General features: G+C 37.6%; 1 long non-coding RNA gene across 1 annotated transcript in view; it reads right to left on the bottom strand.

Annotated features, from left to right (window-relative positions):
• Nucleotides 1–8,121: 8,121 nt before the first annotated feature.
• The window catches only part of LOC142829908 (uncharacterized), a 45,989-nt gene continuing 28,513 nt past the window's right edge, over nt 8,122–25,597 (bottom strand). Inside the window, exon 3 of the long non-coding RNA XR_012904817.1 lies at nt 8,122–9,181. This is a non-coding gene — a long non-coding RNA (uncharacterized LOC142829908). The remainder of the gene's footprint in view (nt 9,182–25,597) is intronic.

Genomic DNA, 25,597 nt, shown 5'->3' with positions numbered 1-25,597 from the left:
TATTTATGCATGTGCAAAATTCCATGCAAACACATATGCTTCTAACTTTATTAGTGCAATTACCTGAATGTCAATTTCAATTTTCCTAAAATATGCTCAACTATTAGTATTCCTTACAAAATACATAGAAACAAATCAGTTTTGTGGGTGAAAATTACGCTATTTATGTGCAAGCGGGTTTTAGAATTTTTTTTAAATTGAAGTGGCTGCAACTGCAAAATGCTAGCATCTTTATGTATATGCACAACCCCAGATCAAATATAGGCCCAGCTGTAAACCTGGACTTTAAACTACCAACTCATTCCTTTTCTTCTTCATATCAAAGAGGGTTGAGTTGTCAGTAATAAGGATTGTTGTTATTGTGTGGACACCAAGTGGATTCATATGAGGCATGCACCAATAAATTACTTCCTAATTCTTTAGTATTTATTGTTAGTATTTAACATTAGTATTTTGTGCCTTTAACAAGATATATAAGCAAAACTAAGAAATAAAGTATCATCAATAAAATATTTGTAATACAAATCTTTTAGCACAAACTTTAAGCTAGATGAATTATAGGGTTCAATTTTGCAGCCCTCACTAGGGCAAACATCTGATTAATGCCATTGGATAATTTGGCTGACCTAACCAAACAATAAAGGCCCTATTCTCCCCTCTTTTCTACACGCAGAACTCCCATTGAGGCTAATGCGAATTGTTGTGCAGCATCAAAGGGCAAAGGCTGTCCCAATAAAAATTTAACAGAGTTGGCTTATAAAAACCTATGAGTTTATTTTTGGAAGTGAAATAAAAGCATGATTAAATTACTTCAATCCACTAAAATATGGTATAGAATTGTTCACGGTATAGATTTGGTTTAATATATGATTTCCCCATTATTGTCATTTTTTTGGTTTGGTGTTTTTAATTTTGAGAAAAGAAAATTAAACCAGAAAGGTCTTGAAGCTCAAAACTTTGCCCACAATTGAATGCATAATAATCTGTTGTGCCCCAGAGGTACTGACTGGCACTGAGAACTAAGGAGAGATATACAAGTACAAAATGAACTTTGGAGGAGGGAGGAAGAATTATTCCCAAATTCCCCAGTATAACATTCAACTCTATGATGCCTGCCCACCTCTCAGGTAAAATGTCAAATATGTATGAGTGATTCTCCATTATATACCTTTCAGGAAGGAAGGTGAACTTTGTTGGCAGTCAGGAGACCATAGGAACTTGTCTCATTTCTTCTACAAAGATCTATATTTCTGTTTGATTCACAACCCTTCCTTGCCAAGACCTCAGGGTAGAAGCAGGCAAATATTTAATGCTCTTATTTCAAGAAAGAAGCACCTATTTTTGAGGGGGTAACATTAAAGTACTGTAGGCCACCAGTCTGAATCAGCCTAGTTTAGTAGAGATTACAGGTTGTTCTCATCCTATGGATGTTTGGTAGCCCTGGCTTATATGATATTAATTTAGTGGGTTTCAATTCCAGATCCTATGTCACAAACACACCATCATACTTTGCACTAGCTGGCAGATTCAGAAGATAGATCAAGAACTACATAGACAATGGAGAAGATACATCAAGAATTGCATGGACCATGGACCACAGAGATTAAGGCATTCACTGTAGCTTTGAAACCAATACTTTCACCACCATTGAGTCCTCCACAGAAGAGCAAACTGAAATGTGCAGTTCTATGCAAATTATTTTAAACAGATAAATTATTTTAAATATTTTGTAATAAAGGTGAAGCTTCACAATATATTACCTGTTGTATGGCAAGCCAGCTCTACTGACCTGTGCAGAGGTGGGGACAAGACTATGCCTCTTCTGCCTCCTTTATGCTTTCAAGGGTTTGTACCTTACGATGTCTTCAGAGGCTCTAAGGAGTAGTTTGTGCATTCAGGGGACTGCAAGGACTATAACTGCGAAAGGCTGATATGTTAAGGAGCAAAACAGGAGAGAAGGTTCTTGTGCGCTCCTCTTGCACACCACAGAGCAGTCAGGCATAGTCTGGATCATAAATTGCATATGCCAGTACCATGATTATACACACAATAAAGTTTCTGTGTAAGTAAATGGTCAATTCAATTATACATTTACATACCAAATAATCGATTTTCACTTTTAATTATACTAATGGCAAATATAGACTAGTCATGCAATTTTGCATATGTTTTTGTGTACATAATTGCACACATTAGAGAGACCAAGGAGTAAGGTAATATTTTTTATTGGACCAACTTCTGTTTGAGACAGAGAGAAGCTTTCAAACCATTCAGAGCTCTTCTTCAGCTCTTGACCTGAACAAGAGTTCTGTGTAATCTTGAAAGCATGTCTCTCTCACTCTCAGAAGTTAATCTAGTAAAAGATATTACCTCACCCACGTTGTCTCTCTAATATCCCGGGACCAACACTACATAATTGAACACATATAATTTTTAAAAATCAGCCTATAAACCAGTGTTGATTACTGTAATAGTTTTATTATTAATTTTTAAATTTTACTATTAAAATCAGCAAACAAACTTTTGCATAGTTATATGTCTTATCTGCTTTTGAAACCTCCAAAACCCTTGAGGTTTGCCCATCACTCAATACTTACTAGTGATATGTCTCTTTGATAAAGCTGTCCTATTTCATTTTTACATATGATTTTGATTCTGTATTTGTAACACTAGAATGGTTTTTATTCTGGTCTGTATTTCAGAGATGCTCCCAAATCAAAATCCTACTTCCAGACTCTCAGAAAAGATGCTCTGATTTAATTCACAGCTGTAGCCTCTATCTGTCATATAAAATTATCAGAAAACTTTAAGACCAAACTTCTCCAACCATTAACAAAATTTGGATCTACATCTGAACTTTATTAATGTCTGACAAACTCAGGAATCTACAAATTACTCTGAATGTTAAAGTGACTGCTCTGAGGACTTAGGGAAACATTAAGAAAATAGATTTTTAACATTTGTGTCAAGGAGACTAACACCTAATCGTGAGTGACTCTCCTTTCTGGATGTTGGTTTGAAGACCTCCCATTGCTCTCAGTTATTAGAACATAAGAACATAAGAATGGCCTTACTGGGCCAGACCAAAGGTCCATCCAGCACAGTATCCTGTCTGCCGACGTGGCCAATGCCAGGTGTCCCAAATGGAGTGAATCGAACAGGTAATGATCAAGCCATCTCTCTCCTGCCTCTCCACCCTCTGACAAACAGAAGCTACGGACACCATTCCTTACCCCTACCAGCTAATAGCCATTTATGGACTTCACCTCCATGAATTTATCTAGTTCTCTTTTATCTAGTTCTGTTATAGTCCTAGCCTTCACAACCTCCTCAGGCAAGGAGTTCCACAGATTGATTATGCACTGTGTGAAGAAGAACTTCCTTGTATTTGTTTTAAACCTGCTGCCCATTAGTTTCATTTCTTATATTATGGTAACAAATAAATAGCTTTTCCTTATTCACTTTCTCCATACCACTCATGATTTTATGTACCTCTATCATATCCCCACTTAGTCTCCTCTTTTCCAAGCTGAAAAGTCCCAGTCTGTTTAATCTCTCCTTATATGGGACCCATTCCAAACCCCTAATCATTTCAGCCGCCCTTCTCTGAACCTTTTCTAATGCCAGTATATCTTTTTTGAGACAAGGAGACCAATTTGTACGCAGTATTTAACATGTGGGTGTACCATGGATTTAAATAAGGGCAATAAGATATTCTCTGTCTTATTCTCTATCCCTTTTTTAATGATTCCTAACATCCTGGTTGCTTTTTTGACTGCTGCTGCACACTGCCTGGACGTCTTCAAAGAACTATCCATGATGACTCCAAGATCTCGTTCCTGATTAGTTGTAGCTAAATTAGCCCCCATCATATTATATGTATGGTTATTTTTTCCAATGTGCATTACTTTACATTTATCCACATTAAATTTCATTTGCCATTTTGTTTCCCAATTACTTAGTTTTGTGAGATCTTTTTGAAGTTTTCACAGGAAATTACTGTATATAAATACATTCAACAGCAGCCTTTGGGAATCCAATGGATAGAACAGTTAAAATCCTTCCATCCATCTCAACTACCTCAGTGTCGTATCTGAGAGTCTATGTTTAATAGGTGTTCAGCAGAGTTAATTTTAGTAGTGAGGGATGGAATTCAGAAAGGTCTTTCTTTGGAGATAATTGATTCTAAAGCAGCTGTACCCAGTGGTGGATCATGGAGACTCTGACTGTAGATCTCCATTTCATCCTCTCATTCCACCCCCTACCCCCTTTGTTTTCGTGTAGCAAACCACTTCAACAAAGCCTCTGCTGAACTCAAAGTACGGGCTCCATGCTGCTGTAGCACCAGGCTCATCTGCTGTATGCCTTCTCAGCTGGGATTATTGTCTTTACTTTGAAAGGTGCTTAAAGGGACAGGGAGTTGTTGAAAGGGGTGTAGGCTGGGCTCACTGCTTTGAATTGCTGCTAGGTTTCCTTAAGAGGAGTCAACAGAAAACTGCCCATTAGCTGTGTCTCCAGCACAGAACAAGTTCCTGCAATGCCCAATGGGTCAGGGTGCTTCTTTTCCACAGCCAACTAGAAGTGACTACATAGAGGGGGAATACCCCACAGCCCCCTAATCCTCGCAGGCCCTGCAGCTGCAACAGTGGGTGGGGTTGGAATCCTCCCCACCTCTGTCAGTAAGGGAGGGAATCCCAGGAGCTCAACTGTCACTGCAAAGCTGGCAATAGGAAAGGGAAGGGAATCAGTGTTGCCAAAAGAAGCCCCGGTTTGAGAGCAGACTTGATTAAACAAGCCCCAGGCAGATTAATCCAAGCACATGCAAGGAGTATACCAACCCCACCCCAAACAGAGAGCAACCTGAGCATAACAAAGGCTGTAGAGGGCCAACAACAGTGCCATGTTGGTAGGTGCCACAAAATGAAATTAAATACTCCTGCCTCCTGACTGGGGCTTTGAAATACCATTAATGGAGCAGAGCCTGTTTCCAGCACAAAGTCTGGTGCTTCCAGCAAGATGGGGAGTGAAGGGAAATGAAATAATTGCCTGCTCCCTGCAAATTCAAAATGGCATTTGATGTTGCATTGTTCATTGTCATAACAGGAATACCAGCACAATTCATTTTGCTAATTTGGGATGATGAGTGAGCCCTTTTGGGTAACATGAATGGTGAATAAGGAGAGGGGGGAAGGAACTAGCACTAACAGACAGAGGAGGGAAAGTGCCTCGGCTTTCACAAAGAAAATCCAGTCACTTCCTGTGGTGCTAGGCAGGGAGAGCATAAGACTGGAATGGTTATTATGTGGACAGCTATGTGCATGTGTTTGCACTGAGGTGCTCTGTCTGCGGGACCATTTTTATCAGCATATCTAAGCAAAATAAGCTATATTGGCAAACCACACATTTGCCTCCCTTGCACTCCTAGGCCATATCCATCCCTCTGTTCCACATGATCCTCTCTTTCCTTCCAGTCCCAGCACTTACCTGTTTTGCTCTTCATCATCTCCTTCCTCATCCCAAGGAGCCTGGTTCCCATATCTCACTCCCCACAATCCACCTTCCCATCACTGACCCTACTCTCCATCTAACCTCCCCCCACCACTGGTTCAAAACTTCAGCAGAGCCAGTTTCCCAATGGAATTGATTTGGGCTTTTTACAAAGGTGGTGTATACTGGGGTTTCTTTTTTCTGCAGTGGGGTGGGTAGGCAGTAGGCACTATGTACTCTGAACATCCCCCAGCAGGATAAACCAGCAGCCCCATCTTCTCCTCTCATGGAGCTCCAGGAGAAAACAGCACTGGGATGCTATTGATCACAAGCAGTGTCAGAGCTGTTCACATTTCTCCAGCAGGGAGAAGGCTCATTGGAATGACCATGCAGAGCAAGTGAGGGGCTGGACAGCCAGGTCTCAGCTGACCTTCTTTGGGCACTAGAAGACACATTGATCTCATACACAACTTTGTCATTTGCTAAAAGGGCCTTCTTCTCCTGCCCCATTACCTGCTAGTTACTACTGCCCCCTTCCCCATGCTATTGGCTCCTCTGTCTCCTGCTGCCTCTTACCCACTTACCCCTCAGTTTTTGGTACTCCTCTCCTTCTCCCTTCCCTTTGGACCCCTCTGATTTTCATCTTATTGATGCTGCCTCTACCCTTGCCCTTTCACCCATTTGTTGTTGCTTCCTCCCACTCCTTTGCTTTCAAATTTCTTCAAAAGCCTGTACAAACAATCCAGATGGCCTTATTCATTTGAGTAGCTCAACCACTATTGCCTAGAGCAGAATTTGACCACTTATAATAATAAGGCAAAGAGGATGTTGTCTCAGTCAATTTTATCAATCCTCATAACACCCTGGGGGGAAAAAAAACCTCAAATATGGGAAACATTGTGGGTGAAATTTAGGTCCATTTTCAAACAAAGCTCCTCTGACCAAAACAAGTAAAATGTACATCTTTCTATTTTAGATGTCATACACCTCATTCACAAAATTTAACCAAAATAATTTTTTTCAGACACAAAATCATTAATATAAAATTAAATTAAGAAAATAATCCAAACGGCTTGGACACAGATTTTCATGATCCTTCTATAGAACATGGGGATGGTCTCATTGTAAGTCTGAGTGGACAAATGTCCACATGATAATACAAATCATCAATATTAGATTCCGCACTGATTGGGTGTGGACACATTGCTCCTACAAAACCATCCTGAGAAGCAGGGATCTTTCCATTGTTGTATATGTTCTGGACTTTAATAAAGGACCTCAGTCCTCAAGACATGATTTAGAACTTCAAAGAAACTCAACTTTACAGAATATGATTTAGCTAAGCAACAGCTTCCATTGTTTTAGGCTGTACCACAAATCATCAGCACCTGAGTTATGCATAATGAATAAAAGACTAAGGTGTATAATAGCATTAAAATCAATTTGAGATCTCATTAAAGGCTGCAAAGAATGGGACTAGTGCTACAATTAGAAGTATTAAAGAGAATAAGCATCTTTTAGTGTTCTAAATTAGCAAAATACTGTTGAAGTGAATTGCTCTGATAGTAACAGATTGACAGGGCACTGGTTTCACAAAAGAATATAACATTGAAGAAGTGCTTCAAAATAATCTAAACATTTAAGCGGATTCTAAAATGAGAGCCCACCAAAACTAGAGAGTATACTTAATTTTTCAAAATATGTCTAATTCCCAATAACATTAATGAGAATTCCATACTTGAATTCCATACCTGAATCTGTCTCAGTTAAAAGCACGCAATTCCCCCAAAAAGGACACTGTCTGCAGATGAGTGCAGCATTTGTTTTTAAGAGATAATAATGCACCTCTAAACATTACTTATGAATTCCAGTTCACAGACCATTTATTAACTTTAAATTAATTTGCATATACACAGGTTTGTACTAGATATCTAAAATGGCTGGTAAAGTCATGGGAAACTCATTCAAATCATTAAAAAAAATCAATCTAGATAACTATTCCTATTTTCATGCCTGTTGAATTTTTGTATTGCTTGCTTTGTATTACTAAGGAGTCAGTTTTGCTAGTGCTTTTTGAACTCCCATTGAAAACAAGTCAAACCTACTGCAGTAAATAAGATTTCTGAACATTAAGAATTTACAGTATAGTATGTAATATGTTTTAGAAATGTTTTAAATGTATTATTGTACAGCAGTCTGAGTACTTTGGTGAGGTGTTTTATAAATAATAATAACACTATAAGGTGGCAAAAGCATAATGGCCAGGTCTGCCAACAGAGAGGGCAGAAGGGGCAACTGCCCTGGGGCCCGGATATTCACAAGGGCCTGGGGCAACCAGCTGCATGCACTACTCTGGCAGCAAGCCTTTTAAATCACTGCCAAAGCCCTGGGCAACACTGTCTAGGTGGCACTAAAAGTGAGCTGGGGGCGGGGATGCAGTGCAGAGCAGTCCAGGCAGTGGTGAGGGCTAGCTGCCCCAGCCCTTCCCCTTCTGCCCTAGGCTCCATGCCCATTCCAGGAGTGTGTAACCGGATTCCCTCCCACCTTGCTTTGGGGCCTGGCAATTCTGTCATCTCTGCCTCCTCCTTCTCTCCCCTTCCCCCCCCCCCCAATAATGGCATAATATTAGTAAAATCTTATTGACTTTATTTAACCAAAATTATTAGCAGAGACTGAGTACTTCATTTTACACTGCTGACAACTTAACAACCATTCATTATCCTTTACTATTGTCAACACACCAATTTTTTAAATACTCAAAGGGGAGAAACAATTAGTAAAAGTTATTACATAATAATTAATATATTTTAAGAAACCAGACTGATATCTAAAGTGAAGGAGTACATAATTTATGTAACCTCAAGGAAGCAGAATTAGACAGAACAAGGTATACCTCAGACTTCGGTGTATTTTCTGCAGCTGTACAGACACTGCAACTTGAACAAAAAAACATTTTTTAAAAACCACACTGGTTTTGATGCACATTATATGCCAGATCTTGTTTGCTTTACTCCCTGCGACTGATTCTGCTCTCATTTGATACCAAACTTCTTAGGTCTGATTTAAATCAGGGCAAAGGGGATCAGAACTAATGTCCCTGACATCTCCTTGCAGGATAGGAATATCTATGATTAACTGCCCACCTTTTCATTTAAGACTCTTTTTTCTTTCTAAATGAGATTTGTGATGCTGAAAAAATGTTCTCTACAAATGAACTGAAAACTAGCATGTGATTGTATTTCATGTTCTATAGTAGGTGGATTAGTAAATAACTTCTTAGCAGTTTTCACTGCAATTCCAAGATGCTGTCTCGTTGTGGCAGAACTTTTGACTTTGTCAGTAAATCCTGCACATCACTTGACCACATGCAGAAGGTTTTAATATTGTGTCTGCTCCCATTGGCTCAATGCCTTTTAGAAAGGGGCCTGTGTATACCATGTCTCACAGAGTGATTTCATCCCTTGGTTTACCCAGTCTCTTGGCTCTGTTGGCTTCAGGCATATGGAACTTTTGCCAGGCTTGACACTGTCAACACGCAGTCAGCTGGACATACATCACTTTGGATTTCTAGCCTTTCAGCAATATTACCTTACATTGGCAGAGGAGACCTCATTCTAGTTTAATTCCAGAATAATTCCAAACAGTCATTTCAGTCATTCTTCTCTACAAGATAAGTCACAAGCCATCTTCTACTCTGAAATACAGAATTATTAAAATGTATTAGAAAAAGTTATTTGTTATAAAGCATGTTCATTTTTTCTGAGTAAAAAATAACTTTAAAGGACAGAATCCTTTCTCTTTCACTTTATGTACCATATGTGCTTATCTACTGAGAGAAAATACATCTTTCAGTTTCTAGATAGCAGGGCACAAAATAATTATATATTATTTTATGTTTCAAGTAATTTTCTCTTTAACATAGTTATTATAGCAAATTTTTATATAGCACATGAAGTAGCATTATCAAATGGTCTGAGTGTGGGAATAGGTACTGGGAAACCCTGGATCTTAATCCCAGCTCTGACACTGACTCACTCTATGACTTCAGGTAAATCATTCTACCTCTCTCTGTCTCATTACCTTGGTACAATAGGGCAATAATGATAATATACTCCCTGCCATGTGCCCTATTGTGGAGCATATTACCTCAGTGTAACTATAGTCTTTTTTATTATATTAAGTGCTAGTCTTTTTTATTATATTAAGTGCTAGATATTAACAAAAGATAATGGACTAGTCTTTGAAAAAACATTTACTGTGAACAAAAGTCAAATTAGAGTAAATAAATAGTAAATAATTAGTAAATAAAAGAATTGACCTATTAATATAACATTTTTCCCTGTCATCAACCCATCTCAAAACTCCCATAGACAGCCAAGGGAGTTCCATGTATGGAATGGTGACATGGAAAATAGCATTAAGCTCCTAATCCTTCCTACAGCTCCACAGTCTAAGTAACTTTGCTGGGTTCTGGAGAATTCTGGAGGGGAAAGCAAAATCTGGTTGTCTTCAGTTTTTATATGGTATCTGTCACCACATCATCAAATGAAGTCCCAGGATAGTGGATATCTAAGCAAAAGGGCTAGAATAGTTTTGATTGAAATTAGGCATCTAGGCACTTTTGAAATCCCAAAAGGCACCTGTCTGTATCTTAAAGTACCTACATACCTTAAAACATTGATATAACAATGAAATACCTGCCATAGATTAATGGTATTAACATCTTCTGGGCACAAAACCTAAACCTGCTCAGAAATTTCTACCACAGCTTTAACCACGCCCATCCATCCATCCATCCATCCATCCATCCATCCATCCATCCATCCATCCATCCATCCAATTCTCTTTAGAATACTCCTGCATCAGCATCAGCTTCTAGACACCATGATCAACTTCAGCAATGGAACTCTACAGACAACTATATATAAGAAACCAGCAGATCACTACTCCATAGACGCAGTAACTACTGCTGTTATATACAGCCAGGCACTCAGATTGCATAGAATATGCTCCAAAAGTCTGGGATACGTACACTTAAATTTGCTTTCACCAGACAAGGACTCTCCACCAGAGAAGTAGATCACGTCATGTAACAAGCTCCCCAGATACCCCAAGAAAACCTGCTAAAATAGAAGAAAAATTCTCTGACTCTATACACCTCACTGTCACCTACCACTCTATACTGGAACCCCTATGGAGGTATCATTAATCAGTTACAACCCACACTTCATGAAGACCACATCATGAATTTTTTTCCCCCTGAATCTTCTCCTCTGGTCTTCAGAAAAACCACCCCCCACTGCCTCACCACACTAATCATCAGAAGCAATCTCTGCACAGACCAGAACAAACTCAAAGCAGCAGCACACCCTGCCATAACAACAGATGCAAAACCTAGACATGTGTCTCCCCTGCTTCAACACCACCATTATCCCACTTTCAAGACCCATAGATCCTACACATGCCTGTCACAACACATGATGCAGTTCATCCTATGCATCAGACAACCCATCAACAACAATGAGGGTAAAATCAAACAATCACTACATTCTCTACGAACTCACACAAAATAATAATAAAAGACAAAAACACCCTTTCATCCATGGACATACACGTTTTAAAAACTGATCATCCATATCTTACCTCTCATTCCTTGTCTTCAAAGAAACCTCCACACCACCTTCAAAAGATAACTCTGAGAATTTCAATTCATGGCTCTGCTAGACATAAAAAATTCTGGGCTTTTCTACAAAATTTAGGTATCATGACTTTGATTCACATCAAAGTAGATAATAACAAGAGATCCAATATTGCTTAGAAGTCATAGTGCTATTCTAGCCATTTTTGAAATATTTTCCTTTGTGGGTTTTTGCAAGTAAATTGGAGATGAAAAACCCTCACAATAACACATGTAACTAAAAAAGTGATGTCTATTCTTCACATATTAATTTGCATGTTGTTTCTTGTAGAGTGTAAGTCCCTGAAGGCAGGGACTGTCTCTTTTCTGTGTTTGCATGATGCCCATAATAGTAATTTATAATCCAGCCCTGGCTATTTTATAAAGCCATTTCCCTCATTTGAGTTCAATTGCATGATTCACATGTGTAAAGTTAATCATGTGTGTAAAGTCTTAATCTAGCAAATGACAGCGTAAGGACATACTGCTGTGCTGAAGCCACACAGAGCTCTGACAATATCATTGGGACTCTATGTGGGGACTCCATGTGGGTCTGTGATTTTGCTACCAATTGCAGCAGAAGAGCCCCAAAAATTTACAGGATTGGAGACTTTACAATTCAATAAAACAAAAGTCATTTCAGCAAGGCCTTTTTTATTTGACCCTTAATTAAACTAAGGAGTTCTCATTTTTATTTCATTTTCTACTAGTATAATTTTTTTAACAAATTTTTCAGATTATATATTTAATTACCCTGAAACAGCCATTTAACTCTTCCTATTGAAATACTATCCATTACAGAGAAATTACTGATGTTTTATTTCTCTTGCATATTGTAATGACAAGAATAAAATATCTATATAGATAATCAGGCCAAGTCAGAAAAAGTAAGAATTGGTCTGAACTCCAGCCAAACACCACTCTAACTGAATCCAAAATTTTCAGAGGGTTCTCATAAATTATCCCTTGTTAAGGATATTAATGTAGTCAAAATTTTAAGTTACTGTATGAAATAGAAGATTAGTTTTAAGTACTATTTTGAAATATAATTTGATTACTCATGTAAAGGAAGCATAATGGAGACTATTTTTCAATTACTTTTCTGTGCTGTCTTCTCATTATTATTACTATTATTTGTTTGATTTGAGGTACACCTGTTAATCCCATTCAGGGACCAAGGAGTATGTCTAGACTGCATCCTTCTGTCGGCAGAGGGATGCAGATTAGGTAGGTCAACATTGCAAATGAGGCAGGGATTTAAATATCCCGCGCCTAATTTGCATAAAAATGGCCACCGCATTTTGCCAACTCAGCACTTTGTCGCCAAAAAGCGGCAGTCTAGAGGGGGATCTGTCGAGAAAGAAAGCCTTTTACAACTGATCCTGTAAACCTCCTTGTAGGAGGCATAAGGGATCTGTCAAAAAAGGCTTTCTTTCTCGACAGATCCCCCTCTAGACTGTTGCTTTTTGCCAACAAAGTGCTGAGCTGGCAAAATGCAGTGGCCATTTTTATGCAAATTAGGCATGGGATATTTAAATCCCTGCCTCATTTGCAATGTCGACCTGCCTAATCTGCATCCCTCTGCTGACAGAGGGATGCAGTCTAGACATACCCAAGGGTAAGATCTACAAAAGTAGATACTGGAAAGTTGAGGATCAGGGTCTTGCCAAATGGTTTGTAATAGTTCCTGGGACGCATTAAACTACAACTACAAATATTAAAGAAAAGCGATAACTATTTAAATAATATAATTTACAAAATAATGTATTTAAAAAAAATCTTACTGAATAAAAATGGAAAGCTACCAGTACCAAACAAATACAATTACCCCTTTGCAATTACATTACTGAATCAGTCTTGATATTTGGTCCAGTCTGTATAGCAGGGGGAACCCTGTAGCAGCAAGTTTGGGGCACAGTTAGATGTCTCTTATCTCTGTCTTCAGAGGGAAGGCCTTTTCAGTACCCTTCTGGATAATAAAATCCTGCTGCTTCTGCTGATGACACTGAACCTCTTTTGGAACTTCTTGCTCTGACAGCAGCCTCAGGACTCAATTGAAGTTCATTCAGGTTCCCACTGCCTTCCAATGAGAGTGATAACCAAGTGAGTGCGGTCACATTGGACATGATGGCATTAAGCACAGCATATATATCTTCTTTCACCACATTCTCTTGATGTGTTTTCCTTTCCTACCTGCTACTCTGGTACTGCTGTTGCTTGTTTTCTCTCCACTCTTTACCTTTGTAAGGACCTTGTTTAGCCCTTTGTGATTAAAGCAGAAACCCTTTAGGGCACAATGCAACACACCCCTTTAAATGCCTCCTTCACAGGTGTATCAAAGAATATCAGTTATGAGGCAATCATTCTACCACCACAATGCCAAGATGTACTCCAGGCAACAATGAGATGATTAAATATCTCTTTAGCCCAAAAGTGCTGCAGGAACACTATTGTCACAGCCCTCACAAATTCCCCCACCTCCTTATGACTGCTGTTCATTTTCTATTTATATGTTTTTTTTCCTCCTCCTGGTCCTGTCAAAACCTCTCTTCTTCCCATTCTCACTCTTCGAAACCCACAAAGTTCTTTCAAGATGGTTATGTAAACACTGCCACTGAAAATACTCATGACAATAAATATGTATTAAAATTTCCATGGATCCCTTTCTACAGCTTTGCTCATATAAATATCAACAGAAAGAAAAAAATGAACATAAAACCATCCAAGTAAATTATCAAGTTTTAGTTGTATATATAGTCTCAATTTTTAACAGTATTGACTGGGCCATATAAATATTCCTATAAGTGAGAATTAAATCTGTGTCAACATAGTATAGTTTGCAGTCACAGTCTCTAAGTACTTATATTTTATAATAGGAAGTTCAGTCTAGCAGAGAAAGGTATAACAAGATTCAATGATTGGAAGTTGAAGGTAGACAATTCAGACTGCAAGCAAGGCATACATTTGTAATGGTGAAGGTACTACAGACAATACTGTGAAGGGTCATGGAGGACTCCCTGTCAATGGCAATTTTAAAATCAGGATTAGATGTTTTTCCGAAAGCTCTGCTCTCAGAAATATTTGGGAGGAAGTTTTATGGCCTTTGTTATACAGAAGATCTGACTAGATGATCACAGCCATCCCTCCTGGCCCTGAACTCTATGAATCTATTCACATGCATTTATGAATATCACTCTTTAGCACTGGGATACAAGTCAGATAACACATTAAATGATAGTAATACTAAGACAACTTCCCACTAATTAGGGAGATTACAGGAGTGTATATGGTGTTTAGAGCTCTGTCTCAGTTTGATGGTACAAAAGAACTCTGATACACAGATATCAGTAAAGCAAGCTGATTTTCATCTTTTGGCAAACAAAATACAAGTGATGATAATTTTAAAATATTTTCCATTAACTGGAGAATTACAGGAAGGTACAATGTACATAAGTCTCTGTTCAGGAATAATACAACATGGAGGTCTGTCAGCCAGAATTTAGACAAGGGAATTTAGGTATCTGTGCAAAAAATAAACATTCCCTTGTAAAACTGAGAGATATTTGTCAGGTTAAATGAAAAACAAAAATAAGACAGGAATTACAGAAGGCAATATATGTCACTCAGCAATAAGAACTGGGGCTAGTACTAGGAAAAAATGTTTTCTTACAGATTTTTCCAGAAAGATCAGAAGGGCCCATTGGAAATGTATTTTTCATAAGAAATCATATGAAAAATGGCATTTGAGTCCTTTGATCACTCACTAGGTCAGGGATACAAGAGATACCACTCATATTTCTACTATCTTGCTTACTTTCTGTGATTTGTATCCTACAAACCAAGCTCAAATTGCAAATACATCAGTCCAACATACCAGAAAAAGTTTGCGGCAACCCACGTGGAGAACAATATATGGCTGTGTTTAGACTGGCAAGTTTTTCCTCAAAAGCAGCTGCTTTTGCAGAAAAACTTGCCAGCTATCTACACTGGCCGCTTGAATTTCCTTAAGAACACTGACGATCTCATATAAGAAATCAGTGCTTCTTGCGGAAATACTATGCTGCTCCCATTCGGGCAAAAGTCCTTTTGCGCAAAATCTTTTGTGCAAAAGGGCCAGTGTAGACAGCTCAGATTTGTTGTGCGCAAAAAAGCCTGGATCGCAAAAATGGCGATTGGGGCTTTTTGGAGCAAAAACGCATCTAGATTGGCATGGACGCTTTTCCGCAAAAAGTGCTTTTGCGGAAAAGCGTCCGTGCCAATCTAGATGCTCTTTTCCGCAAATGCTTTTAACGGAAAACTTTTCCGTTAAAAGCATTTGCGGAAAATCATGCCAGTCTAGACGTAGCCTATATATGTTTTAAAAAAGATTCTACAGACTCCTTAGAAGACATACATAACATTTGAATAAACCATTGATGGTTTGTAAATGCAGTTCACAGTTAACAAAATTACATGCACTTTTGCAGTTCAAGTCAAACAGCTTAATCAGCACTAGACCTCAGTGATATGATCAAATTCCAGATTGGGTTCTTCTTCACATCCAATCTTGAACTGTTATGTATTGTACTGTGTACTGTAGAGCAGTTGCTACATACAGCCATAGAGGTATTTGCGCTGCAGAGAACAAAGTGTTTACAAAATATTGTACTGGGCTATAACTTAAACTTTGAGTTGAGACAAAATTCGCAATAAAGTCTACAGATTTTTTCCTGTTTCAGTACTTCAAGATCTTGCTGTTAATAATAAATTCATTGAGTATACAAGAATGTGTTGTGTATCATACAATCATGTGAAACAAACAGTTCTTTCCTCCAGATCATCTCATCTGAAGAAGTAGGTTTTGCCCACCAAATCCCATGAGATTACACATATATTTTTTGTTAGTCTCAAGTGACACAGGACTATTTTTTAAAGTTGTTTTTAAAGTCCTTTTCTTAAAAAGTTTCCAAAATTTTGGGGTAAGATCCAGGAGGAGAAACAATGCCCTTAGCAAAAGATTGTAGTTATTCAGCAAAAGCATGTCCGCAGCATAGCTGATTATATTTTATATTACAATTTACAGAACAGAAAGGTTACCAAGGTAAAAAAACCATCTTGATTGACTTAGTAGATGTTGTAGAAGAAGTGAGATCTGACAAATGTAAGGTTTGGTGCACCGGTGTAGGGAAGTTCTTTCATGCAGGGAGGAGAGGCAACAGGTGTACTGAGAATGTGTGAGAAGCAAACTAAATCAAGGTTAATATCAGTGGAAGAAAACAGGAGATAGGAAGAGATCAAGCAACTAGATCAAATTAGGTGGGACACCTGTTATCCATATGCTTGACTGCAAAGGATAAGAAGTTTGAATTTGATGATGAATTTTCATTGAATTTAATAAATATTGAGAGACTCTCATTTGTGAAGAACTCAGCATCTTGAAGAACTGTATTTGAGTTAATGATTTTCAACTTCAGTGGAACAACTTATATGTGTAAGGGCTGCAGGATCAGGCGCACAGTGCTTTGGAATGTACCAGAAAATAAGATGCTATATAACTATTATATTATTATTAATAATAATTAGGAGTAACAAAATGAAATTAAAAAGAAAAAATGGGCTGAGCAAAAGAAAACACTTCCCCATAGTGAGTTCTATTACAGTGTGGAAAAGTATCTAAGGAAAGTGATGGATCCCTTTTCTTTCAGATTTTACATCACTACTGGACAAAGTATTATAGAATATAGTGAAAGGAATAATACTTCAGTAGCAAGGAAATGGAATAGATGAACTACTAGGTCTTTACTATCTTTTCCTTCTATAATTCCCTATATACCTGAGCAAATATAAACAGCAAAAACCTCCATAAATATCCTTTGCAATGATGACTGTAGGTTTGTTTCCCTATTGTTCATATGACCCTGTTTACTTACTTTCCATGAACTTTCATAGAGTTATATCTTTGTTATGTTGAAGTAAGTGGAAGTTGGTTCATTCTTGCATGAATTGTCATACAAATACTTGAGCAAATATATTTTTTCTGAATGTTTGTTCCAGAATTGCTTGTCCAGCTGTTTTGAAAATTCATCCTAGATGTGTTAATTTGAAGGTCATCCATGCAGAGAGCAGAAACAGTATGTATGACTTAAATGACCAATCACATATTAGAATCTTGAATCATGAGTGTTGAATGCCTGTATGAATACTTAGTTCAGTGTGATCAATCACAGGATGAAGTTTGTTTTCACAAAAGATTGGTTAAATAACTGATAGTACGTGTGGGGAAGAATAATAAAAACAGTCTAACGAGCTAATGGAAAATGACAGAATAAATTATGTGTTGTGAATATTTCATTCAGCTCTAGTTCTGAACTTTTTTCCTCAAAAATATTTGTAAAAGATTTTAAGAATCCCTTCTGTGGAAGTGTCAATATAAATGGCCACAGTTATATGGCATGGTGTCAAGCCACAGAAAGAATGTGTGTCTTGATGCAAAAACCAGCAACTGGAATGCAGTTATCACTTTCTGGATATACAGATTTAGACCCATGGACCTTAATCTAAGAAAGTATAAGAAGTGGAATTCTTCACTGAGCAGCATTTCATAACCATCTACAAAAAGAAAGTTGAACTTTGTCAACTCTACTTGCCATTCTCCAAAAAGTAAAGCCTACAGTACCTTATAGAAGGATAATGGGGGGAATATATATTCTCCCCCACTTCTCTTCAGTTCCTGATTTTATTTTGAACGTGTAATGCCATGTTTCTCTAGAATAATACAATGAATGCTAAACAAATACTCATTTGGGCCACCAGGTTCTCAATGAAGGGAAGGGTTATGATCAACAGCCAGGATTTAAAATGTCACACAATCAGTACAAGGTCCTGATTGTTATTGTAGTTGGAAATTTTCACAGAAGTATTGTACATACCATTCATTCCCATATGATTCCTTGTTATAATACTTGGACTTATATTTCTTGAACTGCCACAAAGAAAATTTCAGTGATCATTCCTGTATGGGTGCAATTATCTTTAACTATGTATCACATTTCCCCATCATGCATCTTATATTTATAGTTGGCATAACCCATCTTTAATGAGACAATGTTAAATTCTGTAGCTTTTGAATTGCAGTATTGTTGTTTTCCATTTGGCAAACATTACATTATTTTCCCATAGTTTCTTGCTTTTGGTATTTCTTACTAAAGTTTGTTACTATTTTGAACAATGACATAAGAAAGAATGCAAAACACAGTCAAGGAAAAATAACGTATTATGGAGCCCAAACTCAAATGTTTTTGACAAAATTGATTTCTTGTTATTAAGATCATTAACATCATTAATAATGTATCCATTATATCAGCATGGTTCTAGAACGTGGACTTCCAGGATAAATTTATTCCTGGATAAAAAGGTGGCAGAAAAGAGGCTCTGTCTCTCTTCCTCTCATCTTATGCTGTGAATGTTCAAGTTGTTGAAATGTTCTGGATTTCAAATTTTCAATATTTTGTCCAGAAATTGATGAGGAAGAGAGAAAGAAAGAGAGATCATTTTCATCATTTTGGGCACTTGAGGGAAGAGGAGGAGTAAGTTAGGCTACATACATCTAGATTACATCCCTGTCGACAGAGGGATATAAATGAGGCACTTTGAAAGTGCAAACGAAGTGGGGATTTAAATATCCTGTGCTTCATTTGCATAATCACATCATGGCGTTCTTTCAAACAAGTGCCATTTTGAAAGTAAAACCGCGGTCTAGATGCGGTTTTTTCGAAAACGGCAGGCTTTTTCGAAAGATCCTGTAAACCACAAAAAATGAGGTATAGTATGAGGATTACAGGATCTTTTGAAAAAGCCTGCCGTTTTCGAAAAAACCACGTCTAGACCGCGGTTTTAGTTTAAAAAAGGCGCTTGTTCGAAAGAATGCCATGACGCAATTATGCAAATCTAGATGCTCTTTTCCGCAAATGCTTTTAATGGAAAAGCTTTTCCCTTAAAAGCATTTGCGGAAAATCATGCCAGTCTAGACGTAGCCTTAGTGTTAATATTTGTGCAAAGCAGACAAGATTAATAAAGCCTTTACTTTACTCACAGATTCCAGTGCCAAATACAGAGCAAAATAACTTCTCCTTACTTGGTCTTTCCTTTAAGTGTCTTCCAGTAAATGGGAATACAACAGAATCGTTACATGGAGAAAAATATTTTATGAAATTACTCCTAATTTAGTATACTTTTTGTAAAACAGAGAAAATGAGGTAAAAGATTTAGCCCACCTTAATACTCTCCATGTTCTATAGTTTTAGAGTATATCTGAACATACTGAAGTGATCTTGAGATGTATCATACTATGCAGAATTGTAAAGTTTGTTTTACCTTTTACTGCTTGTCTGGTTTTTTAAACATACATAAAATGTACAGTGATTTTAGACTTGTGATTCTTGTCTCACCTGGAAACATGTTTAAATTATAATTTTAACAATTTTTACTTATATATAGAATGGTTTGATTCTATCCAACTAATATTAGGATTTGATAGCTGGTACAGAAGGTCACCACATAACGTTATGGAGCAGGAGATCTAGGTTCAAAGATACTTCACAAGCTGAAGAAGGGATTATCCTGATGAGGCTACTCCTTCTCTGGTTTGAATCAGAAGAGAAGGAATGTCAAAGGAGAGGAGGACAAGGAAACATTTCCTTCAATGAATATTAGTGAAAAAGTAAAATATATGGGGGAGTTTAATAGAAGAAATGAAACTGAAAAGAAAGAAATATGTGAAAGTTGAATAAGAAAGAAACCACAAGGAACTGTCTCTGCAGCAGAATTTCTCTGAGCTCCCACAAGGGCGGTGAAAGTTCCACACTCTCCTTTACTAAGTCCTGTGCCTAGCTTGCACAACTGAGAGATCTATGAACAGCTAAGTTGTGAGTACTTGAAATCTGAACTACTTTGACTAGGACAGGTCACATGATATGTTTCTGTTCCCTGTCAAAGAACACAACTCTTGGAATTAGTTTTCTGGTACAAATGCTTGAGATTACAGGCTAAACATTGTTTTACTTCAAACATTCTGCCACATATTCTTAAAACTCACAGTTTTCAAGATCATTCCTGCCAGTAAGCAAATTTCCTAAAGTCTTTGCAGAAACGGATGCAAACACAACTGAAACTTACTAAGTGAAAATGCAAAATGCTATTGTGGAAAACATTTGCAAAAATTCCCTAGCTGTAGATATATACTGAGTTCCAGTATTCAACACCTAGTTCAGTCCAAAGTAAAAGGAAACATCCTATTTCTGTGAGTAAAAATTTACATATAGAAGGCCTTATTTTAGTTTAAAGTGGAAAATATAAAAGCATTATTTATGGAAACCATTACAAGATTTATATGAGTGAAATTGTTAAGTTTTACAGGTAATTCATACCAGCATAAAACTGACAAAATAAATGCAAGGTATTATCATATCTTTCATCTAAGGATCAGAGAGTCTTTTAAATCAATTAAGATTCACAACATCTCTCAGAGATAGGCTTACTCCAAATGTCCCTCATTTCAAAGACTATCAGTCATTTTTGTCCCCAGGGTATCTACATTCCACTCAAATGTGGTGTCCCCCTCAATTTTATTGTTGGAAATTATTCACATCAGAAATAAAGAACAGAAGTTGGTCCAATAAAAATATTAGCTTACCCACCTTGTCTCTCTATTAAAGAGTCATTTATCCTAAGGGTATATCTACCCTATAGGGTTTTTTTTTAATTCAAGTTAATTAACTGTCAATTAACTTGAATTAGTTGACACGTTTGTATATATAACAGTCTGGACACTCAACAAATGTTTGTGATTTATGTTTATGGTAAATCTATGATAATCATGTCTTACACGATGCCTCTGTTCCTCCCTGACTGGCTACAACAGTTTTTGCAATGCTACAGTAATATATAGGACATGGGTGGTACAGTAGGAAGTGAAAAAAATCTTTCTTCTACTTTTATGCTGAATTATTTTGTATGTCATGCCACATCCCTCTTTCAAGTTTGTCAAGAACCAGATTTCTTTCTATAAAAGTTTTTATTTATCCAGTTTAGATATTTGGGTCCTTTTTGCAGAGTCAGGATCTATTCCTGTCCCATTGAAGTCCAAGTCAAAACTCCTATTGATTTCAACTGGAGCAGGACTAGCCCTCTGTCAATGCCTGTTACATCTTTGTAGTATCTTTATAGCCTTTCAAGTAGTTCTGTCACTGAGCTACTGCATCTTGTGCTCTTGAAATTCTGCTTCATCTGATCAAGCATATTTGATCCTTTACCTCTTCATCAGTGAGTATTCATGTCAAAAGAAAGGGGAGGAATCCTCAGCCAACATAATCAATATTTTCCATAGCACATATCTTTCTCCTTCCATTACAACTGCTGTGAAGGCAGCACTTCTGTTGGCTCAGGGATGGGATTTGTCTCCATGCTCTGGAATCTATCTGTGCAGGAACTCCTTGTAGGTAGCAGCCAGTGAATAGTAGCAGTAGATGCAGAGAGAGGAATAGGAACAGGGAGAATGGATTCATCACCACAAAGATCTACCAGCTATTGCTACTTGTTGAATATCTGGGATTATTGAAGCCTTCAGAACTGGAGAGCAAGTTCACTGCAACTCCGTGCGTAGGCAGAGGAGGTAGAAGAGAGATCCTTTAGTCTGAGGCTGTGTCCAGACTCCATGCCTCCGTCGACGGAGGCATGTAGATTAGCCAGATCGGAAGAGGGAAATGAAGCCGCGATTAAAATAATCGCGGCTTCATTTAAATTTAAATGGCTGCCCCGATCTGCCGATCAGCTGTTTGTCGGCAGATCGGGAGAGTCTGGACGCGATGCCCCGACAAAGCAGCCTTTCTTCATCGACACAGGTAAGCCTCGTGAAACCAGGTTTACCTGTGTCGATGAAGAAAGGCTTCTTTGTCGGGGCATCGCGTCCAGACTCTCCCGATCTGCCGACAAACAGCTGATCGGCAGATCGGGGCAGCCATTTAAATTTAAATGAAGCCGCGATTATTTTAATCGCGGCTTCATTTCCCTCTTCCGATCTGGCTAATCTACATGCCTCCGTCGACGGAGGCATGGAGTCTGGACACAGCCTGAGTGCCCAGTGAACCCACTTAAATTAAGTCCAGTTATTTAATTCAGTTAGGCATGAGACTGGAAAACAGGATTTATTGTTCAGAAGATTCAGGTGGTAGCCGAGTTAGTCTGTACAGGATAAACTTAAAAAACAACAAATAGTCTGGTAGCAGTTTATAGACTAACAAAACATGTAGATGGTATCATGAGTTTTCGTGGGCACCGCCCACTTCTTCAGATGACCGGAGTTTTGAGTTTAGGATGTCCAGACCCAAAATAAAAATGGGAGAGGGAAAATGGGGGAAGGAGGAGGAAAAAAATGGAAGGAGGTGGGAAACAAGAAGCAGAGGGTATGTAAATATCAAAGGGAAAACCAAACAGGCAAAACTGGTAATCTAGAAGCACCTAAAAATTGAATAGTTAAAAGAAGCAGACAAGGATCATAGAATAGCAATTAGAGAGGAAGAGAACTAACACAAGGATCTATACAGACAAAGTGTCTTGTTGTGTCACCTATATAATTATTGTGTCACCTATATAATAATGCACTGCCTTCTAAATTCTGCCTTATATTTTTGAGTGTTTCAGAACTAAAATCCATGTAGACCCTTTGCTGTGTATTGTTCTCTGAGATACGATTTTGTTCATTACCATGTATTGCATATAATTCTCTCAAAAAATAATGATTGTCTCAAGTTCAAAAGGCACTATCCCAATATATCTTATTGATTAATATGTTAATGCTTATGCAGAGCTTTGATGATTCAAAATGCTTTATAAATGCTAAGAATTATTATTAATTAGTATTATTAATTATCACTATAACTCTGAACAATAATACATATATTTTATTGAGGTCACATTTACTATAAACTCAGTGTGATTCCATCACTTTATTTTGAGAAAATCAGAAAGATGCAGCCTCTGTGTTTTAGGCTTTCATACATTACGCCCATGAACGTCACAATCTCTGCTTGCCTAAGGCTGTATCTGTCAAAGAAAAACATATTTTTAGCAGAGCATGTTCACATGTACATTACAGAAGTTAGTCTATATGACGATCTCCTTCCAAGGAAATATACTGCATATCCTAAGCTATTTTAGAGCGTTAATTCTCTGCTTTGTTTTTCTCTCTTTCTGTCCTTAAAATTCAAGCATAGGTCTTGTCAAAGTGGCCTAATTTGTAAATGGATTTAAAAGTATTTGATTTCCATCAATAACTTGTAGGAAAATAGAATTATAGTGGGAATATAAAATATTAACCTCAGAATCTAGCCTCATCTGAACAGTAGAATCTTAGGGTCCAAGCCTGTAACTTTTACTCATACAGCTATCATATGTGTGTAGTTCCTCTGGGATCTCATACTGGTATAAATTTAAAGTAACAGCACTTGATAGATTTACTCCAGATTTACACAATGGCTGCGTCTAGATTGGCGTGATTTTCCGGAAATGCTTTTAACGGAAAAGTTTTCCGTTAAAAGAATTTTCGGAACAGAGCGTCTAGATTGGCACAGATGCTATTCCACAAAAGCACATTTTGCAGAAAAGCGTCCGTGCCAATCTAGATGCGCTTTTCCGCAAAAAAGCCCCGATCGCCATTTTTGCAATCGGGGCTTTTTTGCGGAAAACAAATCTGAGCTGTCTACACTGGCCCTTTTGCGCAAAAGCTTTGCGCAAAAGGGACTTTTGCCTGAACGGGAGCAGAATAGTATTTCCGCAAGAAGCACTGATTTCTTACAGTAGGAAGTCAGTGCTTTTGTGGAAATTCAAGCGGCCAGTGTAGACAGCTGGCAAGTTTTTCCAGAAAAGTGGCTGATTTTCTGGAAAAACTGGCCAGTCTAGGCACAGCCAATGTGAAAATGAGACCAGAAAATTTGACCTTTTAAAATCAGTGGGACTGCTTGGCTACGTCTACACTGGCCCCTTCTTCGGAAGGGGCATACTAATTTTGAACTTGGGAATAGGGAAATCCGCGGGGGATTTAAATATCCCCCGCGGGATTTAAATAAACATGGCTGCCGCTTTTTTTCCAGCTTGGGGAAAAGCCGGAAAAAAGCGTCTAGACTGGCGCGATCCTCCGGAATAAAGCCCTTTTCCGGAGGATCTCTTATTCCAACTTTGAAGTAGGAATTTCCCTATTCCCAAGTTCAAAATTAGCATGCCCCTTCCGAAGAAGGGGCCAGTGTAGACGTAGCCCTTGTGTAAGTATGTTATACCATGTGAATGCAGGTTACAGGATCAGATCCTAAGTATAAAAACATTATCACTAGGGAATTGTTTACAGAGAACTTTGGAAGGAGTACTAGGGTCCATAATTGGGCTTAGTGAAGTCAGGAGCAGTTTTATTTATGAATAATGACAGTTATCTTCTGATCTTTTAGTTACACAATCTTCTTTGTCCAAAAAACAGTCTTCCACTTCTAAACTACATGCTGGAATACAGAACAAGGTTAAAGGCAGCATATTGTCTTTGAGGCCTTACTCACACTGCAGAAGAAATAGAAAAATGTTAGGGTTTTTTTTTTTTAGATTATTGCCTAAAGAAGCCCTAGCAACCAAAACATCACCTTTAACTTGTTTTCAATTTCTAAATATTGTTTGCTATCAAAACCTCTTTCTTGTTTCAGTCTGCATACTGATGCCACACCATCAGTACCTCCAACTTACTCTAGTTTTCAGAGGATATTATATTTTGCCCATATGAAGAATCTCACAATGATTCAAATCATGCTATTGATTTTAAGTAGAACTCTCTATTGAATTCAATGGGAGTGCTGGTTAGAAATCAATGGCCTGGTCTGGCCCAATATTACTAAATAGCTCTCTGAGAATAATAGCAAATGAAAGCCAACTAAAGATATGGAATGAACAGACTGCATGGATGTTTTGAATGGCCCCCAAAATTTGAATTTAGACATTCTAAAGTGTAATCCTACTTAAAAGTTTTTTGGGGAGAAATCCTGCTTGCTTAACTAATATAAGAAAAGCAATCTGTATTTGGCCTCACTGGGCTACAGAAAATATAAAGCCTATACAAAAAATAAAATGAATATCAATTACTTAGGATCATTTGCTCTATTTTAGTCCATAAATTTTATTTTTGATGCAAAAATAGTCTTGTAATCATCAACAGATATCTCTGTGCTGGATTTTGTAAGTGTAATTCACATTAAAAAGTGACAAAGCTACAATTGGTGAAACATATTATTTGTAATTAAAACAATAGTTTCATGCAATCGTAATACTTTAACATACCAGATTTGATTTTACATGTATACTAATTTTATATTGTTTATAATCACTTTATAATATTATAGTTTATATGTATTGCTAATTAATAAC

The sequence above is a fragment of the Pelodiscus sinensis genome, chromosome 6 (genome assembly GCF_049634645.1).
Source record: "Pelodiscus sinensis isolate JC-2024 chromosome 6, ASM4963464v1, whole genome shotgun sequence".
Taxonomy (NCBI): Eukaryota; Metazoa; Chordata; order Testudines; family Trionychidae; genus Pelodiscus; species Pelodiscus sinensis.
The sequence above is the reverse complement of the archived record's forward strand: the minus strand, read 5'-3'. Positions and strand labels throughout refer to the sequence as shown.